Source organism: Bos mutus, chromosome 15 (genome assembly GCF_027580195.1).
Source record: "Bos mutus isolate GX-2022 chromosome 15, NWIPB_WYAK_1.1, whole genome shotgun sequence".
Taxonomy (NCBI): domain Eukaryota; kingdom Metazoa; phylum Chordata; class Mammalia; order Artiodactyla; family Bovidae; genus Bos; species Bos mutus.
The window spans coordinates 42,998,010-43,022,741 of record NC_091631.1 but is presented as its reverse complement, the minus strand read 5'-3'; the positions used below and the strand labels follow the sequence as shown (position 1 = coordinate 43,022,741).

Sequence of the window (24,732 nt, the reverse complement as noted above, 5' to 3'; positions counted from 1 at the left end):
TTCGGTGCTCAGCTTTCTTTAGAGTCCAACTCTCACATCCATACATGACTACTGGAAAAACCATAGCTTTGACTAGACAGACCTTTGTTGACAAAGTAATGTCTCTGCTTTTTAATGTTTATTCTACTTTGTCTTTATTTGTTTTCAGATTATCTCTGCCCAGCCCCTATCTGAGACTATAAGATCCATGAGGACAGGGATTTTATTTTGGTCACCATTGAACTTCCAGTGCCTGGGACAGCTGTTGAGTATGTAAGTGCATCCCAGGAAATGTGTATCTTTTGCTTTATGGTAGAGAAGAAGACCAGTTCCAGCTCTTTGGACTTGTCTCACATTCCCTCTGCCTTCCTTGCTCCAGCCCCGTTCTTTCCGAGGTTATAATGTATGGCCAGTTTGCCACCCCAGAGCAGGAAGCCAAAGCCATGGCAGCTTGGCACAGATGGGGCTCAATGTCCCCATCCCAGCTTCTCTACTGGAGTCTGAGCGGCTGACTCAGATTTTGTCTGAACCACACACCTCATCCTCCATGGCACTGTCTCTGGCCCTTCCCTGGACGTGGTTCTCATGTGGTGCTCGCCAGTGGGTTAGTGGCAACAGAGGACCTACAAGTGGCCATGTCAGGGATCACTTCTGTTTATCTAAGTGAGGGATGAATTGGTGCGAGGTCAGGAAATCCCCCTTTCATGGCAGACACTGAGTCACAGAAGGGGACGGATGGATGGGAAATAAACAAGACCTCCCCTGAAGCAGGGAGGTGAGCCAGCACACACTGCTCCACAGAAGTGACCCAGCAGAAACAACGCAACAGTGAGCTTGCACCCAGCACGGCTCTGATTAAGACAACTGCAGAGCTGATCTGTGGACTAAGGTGGCTGCTGAACCTCAATTCTAATAAAACATTGATCAAACTTATGGAATTAGTTGACCCATTTTTGTTCCTTTCTCTAGAATTTTCTCCACAACTGTGATGAGGTAAAGGGCTCGTAAGCCACGTGTATGTACAAGAGAAGTTCCCCCAGGAGGCAGAAAGCTGAGGGCCTGTCTCCCTAAACTGCGAGTCTCCAAATATCCAAGATGCATTAAGGATTGGAGAGGTGCCCTCTAGTCAGAGTGGAGAAGGAAATGGCAACCCACTCCAGTACTCTTGCCTGGAAATTCCCATGGACAGAGAAGCCCATCTGGCTAGAGTCCACGGGGACGCAAGAGTCGGACACGACTTAGCGACTAAACCACCACCACCATCACCACCTCTAGTCAGAAACCCCAGCTAAAGTCCACTGAACTCGGTAGACCCCTGTGCCTATTTCCTTTGAATAAAGGCTTTGAAACACGTTTCACAAGCTCCTCCCGGAATCTCTCATTCTGAGATCCTGGCCTGTTTCTTTCTCAGGGCTACATCTTCACCCAGAATGCTTCCTCTGCCTGGAATGCTGTCCTGTCCCATACCATTTTTGCTTGTAGAAATTTAACCCATCCTTCACAACCTGACTGAAAAATCACCTGCCCAAAGGAGTACTATCAGATCCACCAGATCAGAATTATACTGTGTCTCCACTGGCCCAGTATTAAGTGTCCTGTGCTGTTTCTAGCTTAGATGATTATATGTCCCAGTTTGCTTGGGACAGTCTCAATTTATGCTTGTTCTTCCAGTATTTATTAATGGCATATTTTCACTCTCAAGAATGTCCCAATAGAATAATAGATTGTGTGGTGTGACCGACACAGCCTCCAGTGACCCCTATTGAGTCATGCCTTTCTCTAATCTTTTTCTCTTGCATGTAGGCATTCATGGTGACTTGCCTCTGGCCAATAGAATATGGCAATGGTGAAAGGATAGCCAATCCCTTGATTATCTAAGACACCAAAGAGAGACATTCTCCTGTGGACCCTGAAGAATGAGCTGCTGCCTATGGAAAAAGCCACGGGCACCATGGCCAGGAACATTGGGCAGCCTCTAGGAGTCGAAGGCCTCCATATTCCAGATGCAAGGAACTGAATTCTGCTTGCAATCAGAAAACTCCAGAAAGGAAACTGCTGACTTCTTGATTGCAGCCTTTGAGATCCTGAGCAGAGGCCTCAGATGAGCTGTGCCTGCACTCCTGACCCACGAACACTGTGAGGTATTAAATGAGTGTTGGTTTAGGCCACTGAGCTTGTGGTCATTTGTTTTCAGCAATCAAAACTGATACATGTGATTGCCCCAGTTATAACACTAACCAAGGTTCAAATGGCTTTGACAGACTGGTCAAGACAAATCTCCCTGACAGACTGGTATTTTCTTAAAGTTGGGTGCATATCTTATTTATCTCTCTAGTTTCTCTACATTCAAAGAGAAATAACGAATTCCTTTCCAGGTAATGGACCAGCTAGCACAGCACAGTATCCTTCAACAGAGAAAGGTCTCTGGCATCATGATGTCCTTGTTTGTGTCCCAGGTCCATTACTTATGAGCTATTTGACTTTAAACAAATTGCTTAATCTCTCAAGTCCTCAGTTTCCTCAGCTGCAGAATGGGATTACAAAATAGTGCATAAGATTATTATGAGGAGAAATTGAATTACTGTAAAGTGCTCACAGGGCTTCTTAGGTGGTGCTAGTGGTAGAGAACTCGCCTGCCAATGCAGGAGAGATAAGAGATGGAAGTTTGATCCCTGGGTTGAAGATTCCTCTGGAGGAGGACACAGAGATCCACTCCAGTATTCTTGCCTGGAGAATCCCAAGGACAGAGGAGCTTGGTGAACTATGGTCCATAGGTCACAAAGAGTCAGACAATACTGAAGTGACTTAGCAAGCACCTACACAGACTCACAACACTCATCACAGTGCTGTATAAATTTGGTGTGCCTTGTATTCCTTCTGTCACTTGATTCTGTGTGAAATGTGCTATGATTATCTCCACTTACAGATGAAGAAACTGATGCTCAGAGACATTAACATCCTCAAAATTACACAGCAAGTGAGATAAGGCACTCAACCCAAATCCTTAAGTGCTTCTTCCCATACTGTTTACACTTACATCTTTCTTTTGGATGTACATTTTGGAAAAAAACAAAAAAACAAAAGTGGAGTGGGGGGGTGCAGATTTTTCTCAGAATTCCAAAGTGGATTCCTTAAGAATGGGGGCCCACACAGATTTCAAGTTCGGATAAGGCTCATATTCAGGACCTACCCCTTCAGGTATTTCTGGAAGCTCAGGCAGACAATTTAGACAGTTTAGTGGGAGATGGCAACCCATAAATGAGCTCTGGGCCCATTAAGCTGACATACCACCTGACAAATGACAGGGACTTTTAGTCAATTCCAGTCTACTAAAAACTGGATATGAATGTAGGTGCAGACTATTGGGATCCGTAGATAATTTGCTACCTGCTCATTTTTAATGTGTTTGTGAGCATTCATGAGAAGCTCATTAATTGTGAGTGTCTGTAAGCTTATTGTGTTGTAAACCAAGCCTGACAGCACAATAGGCACCGATAAAAGGAAGCGTCCCCTCCGCCAACCAGTGTTAATGCTGAGAAGGAGCAGGCGTGCAAATCAGTCCAGGGATAATTGACAAGATTGCTGGAATGCACACGAGCCCCTTATCTGAGGAGCTGTACGTCCCTGTCCTTAGGTAACTGCAGAGAGACATGCTGCTGTGATAAGGGTGGTGCTAGCCGCATTGACCATGGTAAGGCGACAGGGTCAGGCACTCAGGCCCGGTAATCAGGTAAATCCGTGAAGGCCATGGCCTGACAAGGCTGAAATCCATTTGTTATTCTCTGCTTGGAATGCCCTTGCTCCCTCTCTAGACTGGCAGGTTCCAACTCCTCTCTCAAGATGACTCAGTTCCTCCTTGAAGCGTTCTCTGACTTTGCCAGGGAAAACATTTCTTCCCCGGCACTCTGAAAGCCCCTTGTGCATCTTTCTGAAAGAGCTCTAAGTGGGAGCCTGAAATGCCTGCCCCTTGCTCCATACCCAAGTGAAAGCAGAACTCCAAACTCCTTTATGCATGCCCTCCAGAAAGAAACATTTTTAAGGATGCACTACTCAAGCAAAAGCATCTGTGAGCAATGCAAACTTTGTGAATAATATGGAGCCCAAGGGGGAAAATAACATTACTCAGTACCTGGCTTCCACTGTTCAGTGTGCTTCTTTCCCATTCTGGACCCTCTTCTTGCCTTGCAGGAAGGGGCTGTAGAACCCAAAGCCCCTGGAGGCCACCTCTACTCCTACCAAACTTTTCAAATACTCACATTTATTTAACAAAGATGAGTTTCTAAGGGAAATTACATTATTAGAGACTAAAATAATATACTTCCATTGAGCTTGTTATATGTATTCGTATGTACATTATAGTAAATATGGGGCTCCAGAGGGGGAAAACATTCATGTACTTAATAGATACACAATTGCATCCCTTGCATGCATTCATGCTAAGTTGCTTCAGTTGTGTCCAATTCTTTTTCGCCCCATGACCGTAGCCTGCCAGGCTCCTCTGTCCATGGGACTTCCTAGGCAAGAATACTGGAGTGGGTTGCCATGCCCTCTTCAAGGGGATCATCCCAATCCAGGGATCGAACCCATGTCTTTTGCATTTCCTGAACTGGCAGGAGGATTCTTTACCACTGCGCCACCCTTAGTGCAGGGTATCTCTTAGGGAAGCCCTTGTATGCCTTAGTGCAGGCTAAACTGCTGTAACCAAACAACAATAGAATCAAACAACATATAATGGCTTAAACACAATGTTATCTTATTTTGTACTCACATGGTAATCCCAAGTAGGTGTCCAGGTTGTGTGGGGGTCAGCTCTCTTGCACACAGCAGCCCAGGGATCCAGTCTTCTTTCATACTGAGTCTCTTTTATCTTGTTTGGTATGGCCCTTGTCTATAACAAAATGACAGAAACATAAAGAGTATGGAGTAGGCTATGCGGGAGGTTTCAAGCCTGAAAATAGCAAACATATGACTTCCATTCATATCCCACTGGCTAGAACTTCGTCGCATAGTCATGCCCAGCTGCAAGGGCAGCTTGGAAGTACCTTTGCTGTGTTCCTAGGAAGAAGGAATTGTTTTTGGTGGAGAACAGGCAGTCTCTACCATGTCCATCTAAAGTCAGTGCCCTTCCCTGTCTCCCCTCCTCATGCTCTGCAGATGACACTGATCACAGCTGTGCTGGGGTGCACACCATCCCTTGCACAGGCACCCCTCATAATTAAGCATTCATGAAGAGTTTCGTGTTTCCAGGTATTTTTTATCTTTAACCATGTATTTCCCCCTTACTTCCATAATGATTTTGGAGATACGTTACCAAATGCAGAATACAGGTCCCATGTATGAATACTTATATTTACCCCAACTTTAACAATAGAATTTGATTCTTCCTACCCAAAATCTGCTATATGGTAACCAAATATACAGTCGGTTTCTATGATGTCACACATTGATTTCAATAAATTAATGTTTTTAATGACGAATTATTAGGAAAATGCAAATCAAAACTACAATGAGCTATCCCCTCACACTAGTCAGAAAGGCTATTACCAAAAAAATCTACAAACAATAAGTGTTGGAGAGGGTGTGGAGAAAAGGGAACCCTCCTACACTGTTGATGGTGGGAATGTAAATTGGTGCAGCTACTTTGGAGAACAATATGGGTGTTCCTCAAAAAAGTAAAAATAGAGTTGTCATATGACCCAGTAACCCCACTCCTTGGCATGTATCTGGAGAAAAACATAATTCAAAATGATGCATGCACCACGATGTTCATTGCAGACTCGTTTACAATAGCCAGGACAATATCCATCAACAAGAGGAATGGATAAAGATGTTGCACATATATTCAATGGGATATTGTATATATGTATACATATATAAAGAAGAACAAGATAATGCCATTTGCACCAACATGGATGGACCTAGAGTTTATCGTACTGAATGAAGTAAAATCAGAGAAAGACAAAAATCATGATATTGCTTATATGTGGAATCTAAAAAAATTGTACAAATGAACTTATTAATAAAACAGAAATAGAGTCACAGATGTATAAAACAAATCTTCTGGTTACCAGAAATGGGGAAGTGGGGTGAGAGGAGGGATAAGTTGGGAAACTGGGATTGACACATACACATTACTATATATAAAACAGAACTAGTAAGGACACACTGTAATACAGGGCACTCTTCTCAGTACTCCGTAAGGACCTATCTGGGGAAAGAATCTAAAGAAGAATGAATGTATGTACATGTATAACTGATTCACTTTGCTGTATACCTGAAGCTAACACAGCATTGTAAATCAACTGTATCCAATAAAATTTTTAAAAAATTAATGTGTTGAAACACAGCATAGGGCAAATAGCCATTTTCCTACTCCATAGGGATTGATTTATCCATCTGCCACAGCTGCTTGGTCATTGTGCTAGCAGACAGCCAGAATCCCTAACGGCAAGAGCCTCTTGAAGATTCGATTTCAGATACTTCCAGGGACTGCCTTTGGTAGGTTATAAGCTTACTCTCTCTCTAAATGAAGTTTCTGGGTAATGGGCCATATGGTGGTATGTCTACCTGACCAAACATTTGCTGAACTCAGTGAGCAGAGCTTCTGCAGCTGCTGCAGAAAATGACTGCCATGATTCACTTAAACTTGGGGTTCTTAAAACGTGGCTGATATCTCCTCTTAGTGATTATGTACAATTAAGAATAACCCATTTTAAAGTCCTTTCAGCTACTGTCAAACCAGTTGGATAAAGACAATAAACAGCAGGGATGCACTCAAAGGAAATATTAGCTCTTTGTTTTATCATTAACTAAGAATGCTTATAACAGTACTACAGAATGACTAGCTAAAAATGGATTAAAAATATTCATTCAGCTCACATACCAAGAAGTTGGACAGCAAGGCTTTGGGTCAGCTTCTCAGCAATTCCTTGGCTTTCTCCTCATGGTCACAAAGTGGCTACTATAATACCATGCGTTAAATCCTCATATACCATATAACACAGAAAGTGAGGAATAGGCCTTTCCCTTGGAGTTTTCCCTCCCTGTTTATCAAGATGGTTCTCTGCACAGTCACTCCAGCACACTGCTCCTTCAGTCTAATTATTTATTTCTAGATCCGTCACTAACTTCTGGGCATGGAATTAACATGATTGGCTTAGAATTAGAATGGTTCATGTTCTGGGGATGAACATTTTGCTCTGAGTTTTGTCTGTTAGCTGAATAAAATTTAGATTCTTCTAGAAAGAAGCAGGGACCATTATTGTAAAAGCAACCAATGATATCTTCTGTCTTCCTCAAAGAGTATCTAGATTTTTCTCTGTACTAAGCTAGATTGAAAGAAAACATTATTCCTGAATATTATCACTGTGACATATAAAAGCTTTTATAAAAACCATGCTTTGATGTTATAATCTCACCTTCTGCTGAAGCAGTTCTTTTTATTGCTAAAACAACAACTCTAATTATTGAGTGCTTACTATGTGCTCAGCACTATATTAAGTGATTTGAGCACATTATCTGATTAAAGTCACCAAATAAACAAAATGAAATTGGTGCTGTGAGATCTTCATTTTGCAGATGGGGAACCTAAATGGTTAAAAGCCTTTGTGTAAGCTCCCATATATGGTAAGTGGTGCAGCTAAATTTGAACTCAAGTCCTCTTGCTTCAGAGTCTGAGTTCTTAACCATTGTATTCTATTAGTGTCGTTTCTACATTTCTAAGTGCCCTTTAACAACATACCTGACTGACAAATTCACAGATTTCAAGACTTGAAAAATGTGTCCCTAGTAGGCCTTCTACAAGAAGATTAAAGCAATATACCTAATATGATTTTTGGTTTTTAGGAAGCTCAGAGGTATTTTTGCATTCATTTACATAATTTTCTTCAGTCAGAGATTCTGTATAAACTTTTTCTCTTTCCTTAACTTGCTCTTATTTTTTATACCTAACTTGCCTTTTGTAAATCAGTTAGTCCTAATATATCTATGCTTTCAGAAGTCATTTTGGAGGAAAAGGATGATGTAAACAAATCTAGTGGTTTTATATATGTCAGCATATATATCATATGCTGAAGGTTAACGGATGAAAAACACTGAGGTCCAGAACTTATTTTGAAATGCATCAAACATAAGTTAAATTTATACATGGAAGGAGGAATGGATGAATGGATAAATATGTGATAAAGCAAATATTATAGAATGCTAATTATAGAATCTGAGTTGCAAGTATATGGGTTTCACTCTGTAATTCTTTCAACTTTTCTGTGTTAAAAATATTCATCATAAAAAGTCAGGAAATATGGAGATAAGAATCTAGATTCACTTTTATAAAACAATCTTGCAAAAGGATAATTCTTCCTAAGTAACCAGAGGTAAGCAGAGACCAAAAAATGGTTAGTCTTACATACCAGGCTAAGAAATTGGGACTTAACTCAAGGCCACTGAGAGATCCTAGAGGATTTTAGTGGAAGACTAAAGTATAAGACATAGGGTTTCCCTGATAGCTCAGCTGGTAAAGAACACATCTGCAATGCAGGAGACCCTGTTTCAATTCCTGGATTGGGAAGATCCACTGCAGAAGGGATAAGCTACCCACTCCAGTATTCTTGGGTTTCCCTTTGGCTCAGCTGGTAAAGAATCTGCCTGCAACATGGGAGACCTGGGTTTGATCCCTGGGTTGGGAAGCTCCCCTAGAGAATGGAAAGGCTACCAACTCTAGTATTCTGGCCTGGAGAATTCCATGGACTGTACAGTCCATGGGGTCACACAGAGTCAGACACAACTGAGTGACTTTCAGTATTAAAGTGTAAGATAGGCTTGGTGAAATGGAGGAGGAATGGGTGGAAACAAGTTGGAGGCAGAGAGACCAATCAGGGGATTCTATAACTGTCCAGTGAGAGTGAGACAACAGTGTCTGAGCAAAAGTGGTTACAGAGAAAAAGATGAGTTTGGGGAAAAAAGCTAAGAGAGAAATGAGTAAGACTTAACACATTAAAGAGGTCTTCCCTGGTGGCTCAGTGGTAAAGAGTTCACTGAAGAATCTGCCTGCCAATGCAGGAGATGCAGCTTCTATCCCTGGGTCAGGAAAATCCCCTGGAGAAGGAAATGGCAGCCCACTGTGGGGACATGGATATCAGTAAGACTCAGGCTTTTGACTTGAGGCAGCAGGGATGGCGAGGCTGTCCTCCAGGATGGGGTCCTGGGTGGAGACTTGCTGCTAAGCAGACTGCACAGGGTAGACCCATCCCCTATCACAGATTCATTTCTCTCTCTGGATCCCCACCACCATGGTCTGAGATCGGTTGAAGTGCTAGATTTCTCCTACATGGATATTTTTTTCCCTGTGATGTGATATGAATCCATGCTCTGCCCTCCTATACAGTGAGAGCCTGCTGGGAAAGAGTGCTGTAGATGGTTTCTAAAATGATTTCCAAGCCATCTGGATCACCATATGTGGGAAAGCCCCCCAACACAGGCCAACCTCTGACTTCTGTGTTCCTGGACCCATACCCCTAGGTCTGCTGTCTCTAAGAAGCAAAGCCTGGACTGCTCCACTTTATTATGAAATTAAAATTGTTCCCAAGGACCTCAAAGGGGAAAACGAAATTGTTTTCAGCTTTGATTGCGGTCATAATAAAACAGCTATTTAGGGGGGGATTGTGTTATTCTTGGATAAATGAGGATCAAAAATACTTTTTTACAGTTTGCCATAAAGACAGCAATAGGACTTTTCACAAGACAAACACAATCAATGATTCAGGGAAGATGAGGGCATCTATATATGTTCTTCCTTGGACATCACACACAGTGGGTTATTTGGTCTGTACAAGCTGAGAAAGTGGCAAGGCAGCTTCTGGTCCACTTTCCCAGTTCTACCAGATCTGTCCAGAGGTCAGAGCCCTGGCACCTGGCCTCAGAGGGCCCTGCAGGCTGGACGATGGGTCTTCCTCTCATTTACTGTGCCCTGTCTCTCTTCTGGGTAACTTCTTCCCTGCTTCCTTGTGAAAATTAGTTTCTGGAGACAATCAGATTTCACTTACTTATGTGGAGCACTGACCATATACACTAGGCCTGCATGAAACATTCTTGCATGTTACCCCATTTGATCATCATAGCAACTCTGTAAAGTAAGGAATGACATTCTTATTTTCTACAACAGTAAAGTAGAGTTGCCCCAGACCTCACAATTGTTGAGTACAGATGCCTCTAAAGTTCTCTCTTCTACTCCAAGCTTCCTCCTCTCTCCTTGGGATTCAGGTCTTTGGAGGACACCAGTGACTGACACTGTCCAATGGAAACCATGCATGGTTTAGTGACCAAGGCCTGGGACCTTGGGAAAGTCACTCTGAGACTTTATGCATCTTCATGTTCTCACTGGTATAAAGGGGAGAAGTCAGTTTCACCTTAGAGGAATGGACTTTGTAAGGCATGATTGTTAGAACATATATAAAATGTCTCAAAACAGCTTGAAACAAATTAGTTCCTTAATAAGACATACTTCAGCTTGCGCTTACTCCTTGGAAGGAAAGTTATGACCAACCTAGATAGTATATTGAAAAGCAGAGACATTACTTTGCCAATAAAGGTCCATCTAGTCAAGGCTATGGTTTTTCTAGTAGTCATGTATGGATGTGAGAGTTGGACTGTGAAGAAAGCTGAGCGCCAAAGAATTGATGCTTTTGAACTGTGGTGTTGGAGAAGACTCTTGAGAATCCCTTGGACTGCAAGGAGATCCAACCAGTCCATTCTGAAGGAGATCAGTCCTGGGTGTTCTTTGGAAGGAAGATGCTAAAGCTGAAACTCCAGTACTTTGGCCACCTCATGTGAAGAGTTGAGTCTGTGGAAAAGGCTCGGATGCTGGGAGGGATTGGGGGCAGGAGGAGAAGAGGACGACAGAGAATGAGATGGCTGGATGGCATCACCTACTCGATGGACATGAGTCTGAGTGAACTCTGGGAGTTGGTGATGGACAGGGAGGCCTGGCATGCTGTGATTCATGGGGTAGCAAAGAGTCGGATATGACTGAGCAACTGAATTGAACTGAACTGAGGATGATATAATGCCTCAACTTTAATGAAGATGAAGAAAAAAGATTTTAAAAATGGAATTTAAGGAGAGCAACTCCCATGTGATATATTGGCAAAGAAAGTGGGGGTATTTGGGGTTCAATGACCTTGGAGTAACTTACTCTATATGATGGGTCAGTCTACCTTCTCTCTCATCACTCTGGGCTTCAGCTTATGCCCAGAGGAAGAAAAGAGCAGAAACATTTCTTTCTTCCATCCTGAAAACAAAAGGACAGTGTTGTCTGTCTCAAAGTGCATTATGTACTATTAGACCACTTGCAAAAGTCAGTCTTTAAATCAGTGAGGTATTCACCTTCCAAATGAACCAAGTGTGTAAGCATTTTTGCTGCTGACAATTAATTTTAAAGAAAGGTTGGATTTTCAGTCCCCTGAGGTTTTGAGACATCATTTACGTCTTGGAATCTCCAATCTGCTCCCTTGTAAGTGCTTAAATGTAGACCCACACCAGCCTTCTAAACCTGTTTTTAGGAGGAAAGAAGGCAACAGGAACCATGTGTACACCCAGCTCAGTGCTCTTCTCTATCCCAGTTGCCTCTACTCACCTTTGATGTCTCAGCTTTGAACCAAGCTGGGGATCCTAGGAAATGTGCTGCATCTTATCACTCAGCCCTGGGTTTCTCAGGCCTGATATTGAACCCTTAGACTTGAGCTCTAGCTTTATGCTGGCATAAAGTATAAGGGATCTTTGATTTTCCAATAATAAATAAATCAGAGATTAGTGTACAAGCTGCTGAAATCTTAGAAATCTGCCCTCAGTTTATTGCAAATCTCTTTATATATTCAGATACTTTGGATATACATTAAAGTCTTTGGCCCATATTTATGGTTTTGAACACTGTCTTAACTTTTTACTAATGCATCGATAATTGGGATGGGAATCATAAGGGACCCACTGTAGCTCATGCCCCCAATACTGGCACCTTTTGGCAATAATTCCTGATGATTTTGAGGAATCAAAAGCATTGTAGAAAAATCCACAGATCTTTCTCATGTGTTCTGGGAACTCAGAAGCCCTTGGAGAAGTAAAATTATCCTTAATGTCATCATCAGGAAGCATGGGTTTGATACAGACTCTCATCTGTTAAGTGGGGTGGGAGGGTTAGTAGTATGAGATACAAGGGGAAGTTGCTCCTGGGTATATCCAGGAACCCACCCTTCTCTCAATATCTTCTCTTGCATCTGGACCAAGTTCAATAAAACAACCTTCCTTATGCTGGGCCATCAGTGAGGAGGTGAGTCAGGGGCACATGAAGGCACAAAGAGTTTGTGATTGGGATGGGAGAAGAAAAGATGGAGAGAGGAGAAGTACAAACTTGATCATCCTTATAGCTGACCTTCAGAGTAGAGTTATGACAATGTACTAGGATCACTGGCAAAGTAGGATACATGTAGACCAGGGAGACGAGGATACAGAGGGGATAACCAACCATGCCATGAGGAAGTTGAAAAGTCCAGAGCTGTTTAATGTGGAAGAAGAGATGACATAAGGGCAATGAGAGCTGCTTGTCAGTATCTGAAGGGTGACTATGAGGAAGATTTGCCCTTCACAGTCAGAGAAACCAGAACTAGAAAATGCAGCTGAACACCTTTCATCTTGTTGTTGGAAATATTCCAACAACATTTTAAGGGCCCCAATCAAGAATAGTCCTGTTTATTGAGCACCTCTATAAGCCAGGGTCTGTGTGAGGCATTTTGTGTGCCTTTAATCATGAAGTCCTCACCTTGTTGCTGAAAGTTTGGTGAGAGAACTGAGAGTCAGAGAAGTTACGGAGCTTGTCTGAGGTCCCAGACCAAGTGAAGCACTAGGGAAGAGCTGGGATTTGAACTTCCATCACTTCTCACACACCCTATTATGGTAGGTTATCAGCAGAGTCTGTGTGACCTCAGGTTGGGGGAACTGAAGAGGGATTCCTATGTGAACCAAGGCACATGCTCACTGCTCTCTGAGGTCCCTTCCAGTTCTGAAGCCCTGTGCATAGCCCTGGTGGCCTGAGGAGGTGTGGCTGCAGTGCTGAGAGCTGGGAGGAGGAAGGCAAGAAGAATGCTTTGTGGGTAAGTCGTCTGTTCAGCAGAATTACGTGAATGACAAATGGGCCTCCCTTGGGACTGATTCCTTCCAACTGTACCCAACAATAAAATGCTCCACAAAGAAACCTGACAATTTGGTTGCTAATTCAAAACATCCTTCTCCAAGCTGCCTCTAATTATAACCTAATTGTTGCAAGTTGGTGGTTTATTAAAAAAAAAAAAGAAAGAAAAGAAAGTAGAATCACATACAAATGTGCATTTTTTCTGCCACAACTCACTCTGTTTTTATATTCATTTTACCCTGTAGTCTTTCATGTTGCCATCAGATTCCTAATCTATGCACTAAACATTTATTTCTGTAAAAAGTCTAATGTAATTTCAAGAAATGAGAGGTTTTCCACTCTCTTATGAGAGGCAACTCAGTAGTGGAAACAGTCTGGACCCTGGAGCATAGGACCTGATTTTAGGCCAGTCGCTAGCTGGCTGATTAATGTAGACAACTTATTTAACTTCTCTGAACTTTCGTTTCCTCATCAATAAAATCAGTTTAGAATTTATACATTACAGTTTTAGAGGGAGCAGTTAATAAATGATTTTCTGTGAGGAAAGTCTTTTAAGGTCTAATAGAAAATATTGATGCTTTTTACTCTTTTCTAAGTCAAAGGACTTGGATCAAGAGGCATTGTTTGGGCTCCTGGGATGGTTTTAGATTTATTTATTTAATGTCCATCTGTCATCCATCCATCCATTCATCTATCTCTCTGCCTATCTATCCATCCATGTCTCCATTCACCTATCTAGGTTTCTATTTAACAGATATTGATTGACTTTCTATTATATACCAGATACACAATCAGGAGCTAGGCACATAGGCTTGAATCAGATATAGTATGACTTCTGCTTTCAAAGACCTTCTTTTCAGAGAGAGAGGAAGGCACATTTATATATAATTATGTAATGAAGTAACCATGGTATAAGGTTGTACTATTAAACCATGGGGGGAAATGTAACCATCAGAGAATATTTCGCTTTTCCAATTGTCTATTAGAGATAATGGAGACAACTGGAAGAATTTTAATTGTGACTCTGTCCTGGGGTGGGAAATAGAGCAAATATTAGGTGTAAAGACGAGAGAGACTTTCTCTGGCCTTGGAGGATGGATGGGGTGTTGGGATGCCCTGGGAGACTGGGAAATGATTCTGGAGGTTAGCACCTCTAACTCATGGAGCAGGCCAGGTGAGCTGTGCCCCTAACTTTCAATTGTTCTATTCTTGGGCCTTCAGGATGGCTGTTCCAGGGACAGTAATTATGGGGGATGATACTTCATTTCTGAACTGCTTGTCAACAAGCAACAATTCAGAGAACTGAGAATAACATGAGGACTCAGGCAGAGCTGATACCACTCCACAACCATGGGGAAGAGCTAGTTCTTAGTACAGGTTTCCCTCAACCTCTGGCAACCCACTCCAGTATTCTTGCCTGAAGAATCCCATGGACAGAGGAGCCTGGAGGGCTACAATCCATGAGATCACAAAGAGCTGAAGCAACTTAGCAGGCACCCAGGCCCTCAACCTCAGTTACCCTGCCACATCGAGTGCTCCTTGGAAAAATGAGTTGCCTACATGTGAAGGATGAGCCTCGTTGCATGGGACTGGAATGATCTAGTTGTTAGCATTCAGATCAAATGTGTGGATTTCAGCTCAAACTGTAGACTGAGCAGGAAACTAGAGTCTAAGCAGTAACTGGGGAATTAGACCCATGAGGTGAGCCTTTGCAGTGGGCATCAGGGGAGCAGGAACTTATTCTATGGCCTAAGTAGCAACATTAATCACACTTGCTGGCATGATGGGCAGTTCTGCCCAATGGACAGTCTGATTGACTAGTGGTATGTTGAAGCTCTTTATTCTCTCAAACTTGGCTGGTTGAGATGAGCAGATGCTAGTAATTGTGAGCAACTACTGTCTTCTTCATGTCTTCACATACCCTCTTTTTATTCCTGTGTGTGTTCTCAGTCACTAAGTCATGTCTGATTCTGCAACCCCATGGCTGTAGGCCACCAGTGTCCTCTGTCCATGGCATTTCCCAGACACAAATACTGGAGCAGGTTGCCATTTCCTTCTTCAGAGGGTCTTCCTAACCCAGGGATTGAACCCATATCTCCTGCATTGCAGGTGGAGTTTTTTGTTTTTTGGTTTTTTTTTTAACCATTGAGCCCCTGGGAAGCCCTCTTCTTATTCCTATGTGTATACCAAAGTAACACATATTTTGAAGGACTAATATAAGATTTAATTTCACTCTCCATCATTTCCTTCTGTGTAACTATAGGTGTCATTTGTGTTTCACTTACTATATGTCAGGTCTTACACTAAACACTTTGCATACACTAGTAATATATCTGTTAAGATTCTTTAGGTGGCAAGTAGCCAGAAGAATAAATACAAATCAGCTTCATCAATAGAGGGCACTTTGGCTTGTGTAAAGGGAAAGTCCTGAAGTAGGATTAGTGCAGGGGATCAAAGATATCAGCAAGAATGGATTTCTTTCCATCTCTTTATTCCACTTTTCACAGTTAGTTTCATCTTAAGGTTGGCTCCATGGTCATGGGATATGTACCAAGAGCTCCTGGGTCTAAATTCTCTCTCGGTCCATGTCCACAAAATCTCTTCCCCAACTAATAGGCAATCTGGTTTCCATATTGGACCAAATTAAGTCAAAGCCCACCCATGAACAGTCACAAAAGAAAGGGGATAGAATTGTGCTGTTTGAGGTCTGCAGCAGCGATCTGCTCGGTCACTGACATTGTCTTTTTTCAGTTCTCTTTTTTACTCCCTGTTCCTCCTCAGTATACAAGATCTGTTTTGGAGGAATCTAACCCAACATGAAAATCCCATGGATGGAGGAGCCTGGTAGGCTGCAGTCCATGGGGTCACTAAGAGTCGGACATGACTGAGTGACTTCCCTTTCACTTTTCACTTTCATGCATTGGAGAAGGAAATGGCAACCCACTCCAGTGTTCTTGCCTGGAGAATCCCAGGGACGGGGGAGCCTGGTGGGCTGCCGTCTATGGGGTTGCACAGAGTTGGACACGACTGAAGTGACTTAGCAGCAGCAGCAGCAGCAACCCAACATAGTATCTTTATTCCACAACTTTAGTATAGGAATCTTTAGCCATTCTTACCATACCTAAGAAAGTATCACAGACATAAGGCTTATGAATTCCAACCCAGGAAAGTGGTGACTACACAAAATGTACATTGTCCCTTGCAGGCAGATTATAACCATGATCTTTCCCCACCCCCATTTCATTATTTCTTCTTTGGGTCTGGAGTGATATAAGGAAGATAGACACAGATCTATCTTTCTAAACCTTAGCAGATTGCGTTGACTGAAGCTTCTACTGACTCCAAGGGAGCAAATTGTAATGGGTAAATAGTTACAAAGCAATCCCAGGGAGGAAACATTCATAGAAACTTTATAAATGAGATTACCAGAAAATAGTAGCTTTTCTGACATCCTCCCAATTACACTCTAGTCCAATACCATGACAACTCACATCTTGGAATATAGATTGGGCGTCAGTGGAAGTGACTTCTGATACTTTCTTCTGATACCCCAATTAAGCAATTTGGATTCAAAAGATTTCTAACCTTTCCAGACGCTCTATAATAGAATGTAAACAAAGTTCCTTAGGGAGTGATAAAATATTATTCATGAGAAAAATGGAGGATATAATAGAAGCATTGTAAAACTGCTAGCAGAGGAAATAACATTTAAGAAAGTAATGCCATATCCCTGGTTGGAAGATTAAGAAAGAAGGGAAGTAAATCATTTTTATTCTTCTGCTCTTCTTAACGGTTTGTAATTCTATTGACTCTTGGGTTTCCACATGGCTAAAGTTAGACCTATAATATTTATAGAAATTAAAGCCTAGAAGGATTTGTTTTTGTGGGTTCACATGTGTATTCAGGTATTCTGAATTAAAGTCAGAACTAAGTTAAATTAAGAAAAGTGCAAGTTATGATGAGAAGACTTATGAAGGGAAATGACTTCCCAGATCTTTACCATCTAATTTTTTTTATCTATCAACATTGCTCTGAAATACATTAAATAATACTTAGAAGGTGTTACATAAAAAAATATAGTTTGGATAGTCACTTTTGCTTGGACTTGATTGAAGTATCACAGGAGCCCACTTACCGAAAGTGTTTCCCCAGGACGACAATGTGGGCAGAAGGAAGGTGGAGTGGGAGGAATTCCACATGTGTTACAGTGAAACCTGTATGAATTCAGTAAATTGAGAAAGCAAACTATTTTTTTATCCGCTTTCCCAGCGGATAAAATTGGCTTAAAACGAACTTAAACGAACTTCTCATGTTAGAAGACCCAAGGATAACTTTCAACATATACACACTCATGAAACCATCTCCACAATCATTCCTCAGAATTTCCTTATGACCCTTCATAACCCTTGCATGTGTGAGTGTTCAGTCGCGCCTGACTCTTTGTGAGCCCACCAGGCTCCCCTTGCCATATCCTACTCCAAGAGGTCTTCCTGACCCAGGGATCAAACCCATGTCTCCTGAGTTTCCTGTTTGTCTCCTGCAATAACCAATGGATTCTTTACCACTATATTACCTGGGAAGCCCCTGGTAACCCTTAGAAGAGAACTTAATTTTTAGCTCCTCTTCTTTAAGGGGTTTTCCAGGTGGTTCAGTGGTAAAGAATCCACCTGCCAAGCAGGAGACTCAGGTTCGATCTCTGGGTCAGGAAGATCCCCCGGAGAAGGAAGTGGCAACCCATGTTTGATGGGTTCACATGTTGGATGGTTATTATTGGCTGAACCAAGCAGTCTAAGAGCAGTCACTGTGAGGCCCTTGTTCTCCAACTACAGTTGTCACTTGCTGACTTCCAGGCCCCTGTTATTGAGGATTTGGAGATTGGATCGCAATTTTTTTCATTCCACAACCTCAGGTAATTTCAATACCTACATAAGTCTCTTGTCAAACAACCTGCTTCATAATCTCTGGGCTTCCTTGATTCATTTTACTATCCTCTCTACAGTAAAAGGGCTTCCCAGGCACTAGTGGTTAAGAAGCCTCCTGCCAATGCAGGAGATCTAAGAGACACAGGTTCAGTTCCTGGGTCAGGGAGATCCCTGAAGAGGAAATGGCAATTCATTCCAGCAATCTTGCTTGAAGAATCCCATGGACAGAGGAGCTGGGTGGGCTCCATGAGTCCATGGGGTCTCAAAGAGTCAGACATGACTGAAGTGACAGCACACAGCACATCCCCTCTATATGATTCAGACCCACATCTTATCACCTGGAACTGTTCCCTCAGAAAAGTGCCTCTTCTGCTTCTTACTTGACCATAGTTGCCAGCCCTTCCCGGTAAATTCATCTCCTCCATGTTACCACCCCTGCACAGACTGTCTCCTACCGTTCTCTCTCCTACTTCTCTGTCCATCAAGGACCCCATGGTTGATCACTGCAATTACTTTATCAGACATCCTCAATTTCTTTGTCCTTGAATCTTTCTGCCATATCTCCCTGATGAAACCTCAACTCAAGACCTCTTTCATATTCTACTTCTACACCTGTGCAGTTGAGTAATGTTGGGGGAAGAAATGAATGACCATAAACTTTGTTACTCTATAAATTCATGATCTTTAACCTTATCTTTGGTCAATTTCTTCTAGCTTCTTCTTTGAAATTATCCCAATCATCACTATTCTGCAAGCCTCCTACTTAGCGTCTACCTACCTCACCCCATCCCACCTCTCAGCCAATAGCATTTTCTTACATTTTATAAAACTCACCATGTGCGTGGGGCCTGGATGCTGGTATTTTGTAAAAACTCCCCAGGTGATTCTGAGGAGTAGCCATTCTTATGGGCCACTGATGTCAAGACACTCTGAAAATACCCGAAATCCAGCTTAGGAAATCTCTCAGGTCTCTGGCTCTACATTATCTCTACTTATTCTATTCACCACCCACTCAGTAGCCCATGATTCCAGCACTGGCTCAACTTGGCTCCTGGGTGGCTCAGACAGTAAAGAATCTGCCTGAAATGCAGGAGACCTGGGTTCTATCCCTGGGTTAGGAAGATCCCCAGGAAGAGGGCATGGCAACCTACTCCGTGGGTTGAATCCCAGCCTGGAGAATCCCCACGGACAGAGAAGCCTGGCAGGCTACAGTCCACGGGGTCACAAAGAGTTGTACACAACTGAGCGACTAAGCACACACATCTCTTTTTTGCTCCACTAGGATTTGATCACTTTAGACTATTGGCCTGAGTACCGCAATGGTGACCACAGAAGGTGCTTGTGATAACCTCAGCTACACACACACAACTACTGGCACAGGGCAGCATGCTCCTGTGTCCCTGTCTATTAAGAAAGGGTGTTAGACTGGCAAGAATGAGCTGTAAAAACCTTTTAAAAACAGGCTGCTGAATTAAGGGAGAAGGCAATGGCACCCCACTCCAGTACTCTTGTCTGGGAAATCCCATGGATGGAGGAGCCTGAAAAGCTGCAGTCCATGGGGTCGCTGAGGGTCAGACACGACTGAGCAACTTCACTTTCACTTTTCACTTTCATGCATTGGAGAAGGAAATGGCAACCCACTCCAGTGTTCTTGCCTGGAGAATCCCAGGGACGGGGGAGCCTGGTGGGCTGCCGTCTATGGGGTTGCACAGAGTCGGACACGACTGAAGTGACTTAGCAGCAGCAGCAGCTGAATTAAGACTGTGTTATTGTTGTATTGGTAGCACCACCACCAAATCCTAAGAACAAATTTCCTTCCCTGTAGAGTTTTGAGTTAATTTGCCAATGAGAAAATGCATGGTATTTGGAAGGTAGGAATGAATTCTTTTCAGAAAGTTGTGGTAGTCAGACACTACAGGTTTCCAGACCCCTCTCAGCCCCTTCATGGTCAGATTGGTTGGAGAACATCCCTACTCCAGTTCATCAGGATTCATTCTAGTGAATATTTCTCTGATCCCCAGATGGTAGATCCTTCTTGATCACCTCCACCCAAATCTCCCTACATTTAAGTTCTAATTCCAATATTAATCCTCTTATTCCCACACAGTCATAGAGATTAAATTTTCTGGACTGAATGTAAACTGATACAGGGGCCTAATATGCTGGACAGCAGAGAGCTTCTAAAGGTCTGAACTGGAAGGTCACACAATAAAAGAAATACCTAAGGCGAATTGCATATTGTGAACCCAGAAACCTATCCAACAGTGATGTTGGCAACTAACTGCCTGATTTGAGGATGCCACCTGGAGCTGTCTGATTACCTGAAGCCTAGACGAGCGCCGTTTCCCCACTGGCTGTAGTTGATGGTGTATCAGCACGCACGTTTGTGTGGACCGGGGATGGGTGAGAAGGCAGCACAGCTCTCTTGGTTGTACCTGGTCCTATTCTGTTGTGAGTCCAGGAGAAGGAGCTGACATGGGATCCAAACACCTGGCTCTGGCTCTTGCCAACCACGTGATCTGGAGCAAAGTACTCCCTCTGCCCTGCCGGGCTTCAGTTCCCTCACCTGTTGGTTGAGCAAGTTAATTATCCCAGAGTTTCCCTTCAGTCCTAACATCCTACCACTTCATGAATCCATTTGCACACAGCTTGATTTCCTTGGCTCAAAATATTCTCCTAGACTGGGCCTGCAACAAGGCCTGCAAGGGCGAGGCCAGGTCTGGAAGTTGGAAGCTTAACGGTCACGACCTTGTTCTGGGATGGGACCTGAGGGCAACCAGAGAGATGAAAACCTGCAGGCACTAGAGAAGCAAATAATTACGTCCACAAAGTCAGGGCCTAGGGCGGATGTGGCCATGCCAGCTGCTGACAGACAGACAAATGGATGGACACATCTCACTGTCACCTCTTGGCCCTCCCCTTGCCAGGAATCCTGCCACCTCTCAAGGTGCGATAATTAGGTTAAGAATAAGGCCTGAGTGCAAATTTATGGTGTCTATAACCATCCTGTGTTTTCTCAGGGAAGATTCTTTCATCAAGCCTCTCCTTTCTCTTGTCCCAAGGCCCCAGGCCTAAGCCACACACAAATCTTGATTTCATCAGGAGCTCTCTGCTCCCTCAGCTGCTCCTGTTTTCCTTCTGAAGACACATGCCATTTCCTAGAAGTTTTATTGTTCCCCTGCCGCCTCATTTTCTCACGAGTTCCTTCCTGGGGAGCTGGGACTCAGCCAGCCTCTTTTTGTGGTGAATAGGCCCAGTGCCCACAAGAAAGTCTTATTCCCTATACATTATATCTTCTGTTGTCATTAAAATAAAAGAAAGACAATAAAAATCTCTCTTCCTCCTAGTTCTCTTTATAGATTTTCTCATTAAGAGAATTAACAGCAATCAAAAACAAATCCATAGCTGTTTCTCATGAGACAAATCAACTTCAAACACTTTGCTACTCAAGTCAAAGATAGTGATTGCTGGCTGCCAGCACAGAGCTCCCAGAGTCAGCTTCTGTCCTCGCCTCAGCAGTGCAGTCTGGCAGCTGAAGGAGGAGGTGATGGTGTCTGAGGGTGCACTTTCGTGCTCACAAGCCACCTTCTTCTGGGTGGAATAGGAAGTCTGTGCTTGGTTCCTGACCAGGCTTCTGTAATGGGTCTCTGGAATTGTTCCTTCTGGAAGCCATCCAGACTCAGAATGGGTTGATGTAGAGAGCTCCCCATTTCTGGAAAGGTTTGCACAGAGAATAAGTGCACCTTGATGGGCTGAAAAGTTACACTGGATGACTGCTGAAGTCCCATTTAACTCAGAGGTCTCTTCACTCCAGGGTCCCTTGTCACCTGTCTTGCAATGGCATCAGAACAGAAGATTCATCAGGGTAGGACCTGATAGGATGTAGAGCCAAGATACCACCATCAGGGATGAGAAAGTCCTCAGGAAGAAGCCCCCGTGATGGATGTAAGAATGACTCCAGGAGGAATACCTAATGAGATTCCTTGTAGGTAAATCAGAACTTCTCAGGACAGGTGTAAGGACTGCATAATATGACATGGGCAATGCAATGGATAAGTTTCAGGTTCCCAGTACACCCTGAAGAACAGCTTAGAGTGACATTTGCTTAGAGTGACATTAAGTTATATTAGAGCACACAATGATCTGAGAATCAGAAGAAGTTGGCTACTGTTCTATTTCTTAGTGTGACTTAAGAAAGTTATTTTTTCTTTCTAGGTCTTATTTTCCTACAGAGTAAAAATTCAGGATTGGTCTGTATATACATTTTCCCAAAGAAAGTTCCAGGTAAACTTAGTTCCATTAGGTACTTCACATAAAATTATTTCATGGTAAAATATGTTTGAAAACACCACGTGTAACGATGCTCCTTAAAGAATGACAACACCAATGTGCCTGTGAAAGGCTCTAGAAAACTCTATAGTGAAAACATCAGTTTCTCTTTACTTAAACTTGTGTTTCCAGAATATCTTTAAATATAGGAGTCTTATATCTTTAAACATAGGAATCTTATCTTTAAACATAGGAGTGATATAGTACAAGCCTTTATCACCCAGTGGAACTAACGCTCCTTGGCACATTGTGTGCTAAGATCAGGGAATCAGTGATCTAGGTCATCTCTGAGGTCCCTTAGTCCTAGGATAGCGTGTGCTTCTCTAGTTAGCAGGAGAATCATCAACAAAAAGCTTTATTATAATGAGTATGAGCAAGACCTGTGCTGCCCACATCTCTGGGTTGATGTCTGCGTCTCTGACTAGTGTCTCTGTCATGGGCTTCTGTACCTATCCTTTCCTCTGCCTAAAACAATGTCCATGCTTCTTGACTAGCTAACAGCCTTCTCATCTCAGGTTCAGCGGTACTTCCTCTGGGTTGCCTTCCCTGTGCCTCCAGTCTGCGTAAGGTACCCATTTTATATGTCTTTTCCTTCCCAGATCTGTCACCAGAATAAAAGGCATTGCATGTGGTAGTCTCCTTCTGTCTCCCATGCCTATTAATGGGTTTGACATATAGGAGGCCCTCAATTAATATTTATGGAATGATTAAGTGATATTGGAAACTGCTGCCTTAATTGGGATGGGGGAAGAGTGATTATTACTAACAGAAAGGGGTGGAAACATTTTCTTGTTACTCTAGGGAAGTCATAGATAGAAAGATATGAGTTGTTCAAGACAGAACTGAATGCTTCTCTTAGGACAGAGCTTCCCATGACTGAACATGAACGTGAAAGTGAAAGTCGCTCAGTCGTGTCCGACTCTTTGCAACCCCATGGGCTATACAGTCCACGGAATTCTCCAGAATACTGGAGTGGATAGCCTTTCCCTTCTCCAGGGGATCTTCCCAGCCCAGGGATCAAACCAGGATCTCCTGCACTGCAGGCAGATTCTTTACCAACTGAGCTATGAGGGAAGCCCTCTGACTGAACATGTTCACCATAAACATAAAAGAGGTGGTGGTGGTTTAGTCGCTAAGTCGTGTCTGGCTCTTGAGACCCCATAAACAGTAGCCTGCCAGGCTCCTCTGTCTATGGCATTCTCCAGGCAAGAATCCTGGAGTGGGCTGCCATTTCCTTCTCCAGGGGATCTTCCCAACCCAGGAATCGAATCCAGGTCTCCTGCATTGCAGGCAGATTCTTTACCAACTGAGCTATATGCTATGCTAGGTCACTTCAGTCGTGTCCGACTCTGTGCGACCCCGTAGACGGCAGCCCACCAGGCTCCCCCGTCCCTGGGATTCTCCAGGCAAGAACACTGGAGTGAGTTGCCATTTCCTTCTCCAATGCATGAAAGTGAAAAGTGAAAGCGAAGTTGCTCAGTCGTGTACGACCCTCAGCAACCCCCAGCGACCCCATGGACTGCAGCCTACCAGGCTCCTCCATCCTTGGGATTTTCCAGGCAAGAGTACTGGAGTTGGGTGCCATTGCCTTCTCCGACTGAGCTATAAGGGAAGCCCAAAATTCAATTGGAATTTTGAATGAAATGACTTTGACATTTCCTGCTAATGCCAAAAATCTGGGATTTCATTCTTCTTTAGTCTATATTGTGTAATTTACATAATCCTACAAAATAAGGGCTCTTTTGTCATATATCTTTGGTTTTTGAGAAGTACAACTACATTTAAACAATAATTAATTTTAGTAGCAATATATTATATTAATAACAGCAATCTAATGCATTAATAAAAAATGCAGTTTAAATCTGGAGTCATGGAACAATTAAACTACATTATGCAGCTCTCAGTGATAACGGAGACTAATTTTTTAAGCTTATGGTATAATATTAATTAAAAATATGTAGATCTAAACAAGTGTTACATGAACACTATGATTGCAACCTGGTAGCATGAAGGAGAGAAAAAATATGGGAAGAAAACGCACACAAATGCAGAGTATTTGGATAAGGAATATGGGACTGTTTTTTCATTTGCTTCTGCAAAATTTCTCTCCAATTCTTTCTAATGTGCTTGTCTACTCTGTAAATTTTTTAAAGATAAAAATAAGATTGGAAATGACAGAAAATATGCTCGCTGGCTCTGCAAACATTATTTTGATTTTTTTCCAGCTGAGGTTTGGAGACTTGTTCAAAGATAACTGGACTATAAGAATAATTCTGGCCTCTCTCCTCTCTTCCAGCTGTCTTGAAATGTCCTTCATAAAGAGAC

At 42.8% G+C, this 24,732-nt stretch overlaps 1 long non-coding RNA gene across 2 annotated transcripts in view; it reads right to left on the bottom strand.

Moving 5' to 3' along the window:
- LOC138991007 (uncharacterized) overlaps nt 1–17,465 on the bottom strand; it is a 28,814-nt gene extending 11,349 nt beyond the window's left edge. For both annotated transcript variants that reach the window (XR_011467045.1, XR_011467044.1), the window contains exons 1-3: nt 17,292–17,465; nt 11,168–11,263; nt 4,748–4,867 (exon numbers count right to left, since the gene is read on the bottom strand). This is a non-coding gene — a long non-coding RNA (uncharacterized lncRNA). The remainder of the gene's footprint in view (nt 1–4,747; nt 4,868–11,167; nt 11,264–17,291) is intronic.
- Between the last annotated feature and the right edge of the window lie 7,267 nt (nt 17,466–24,732).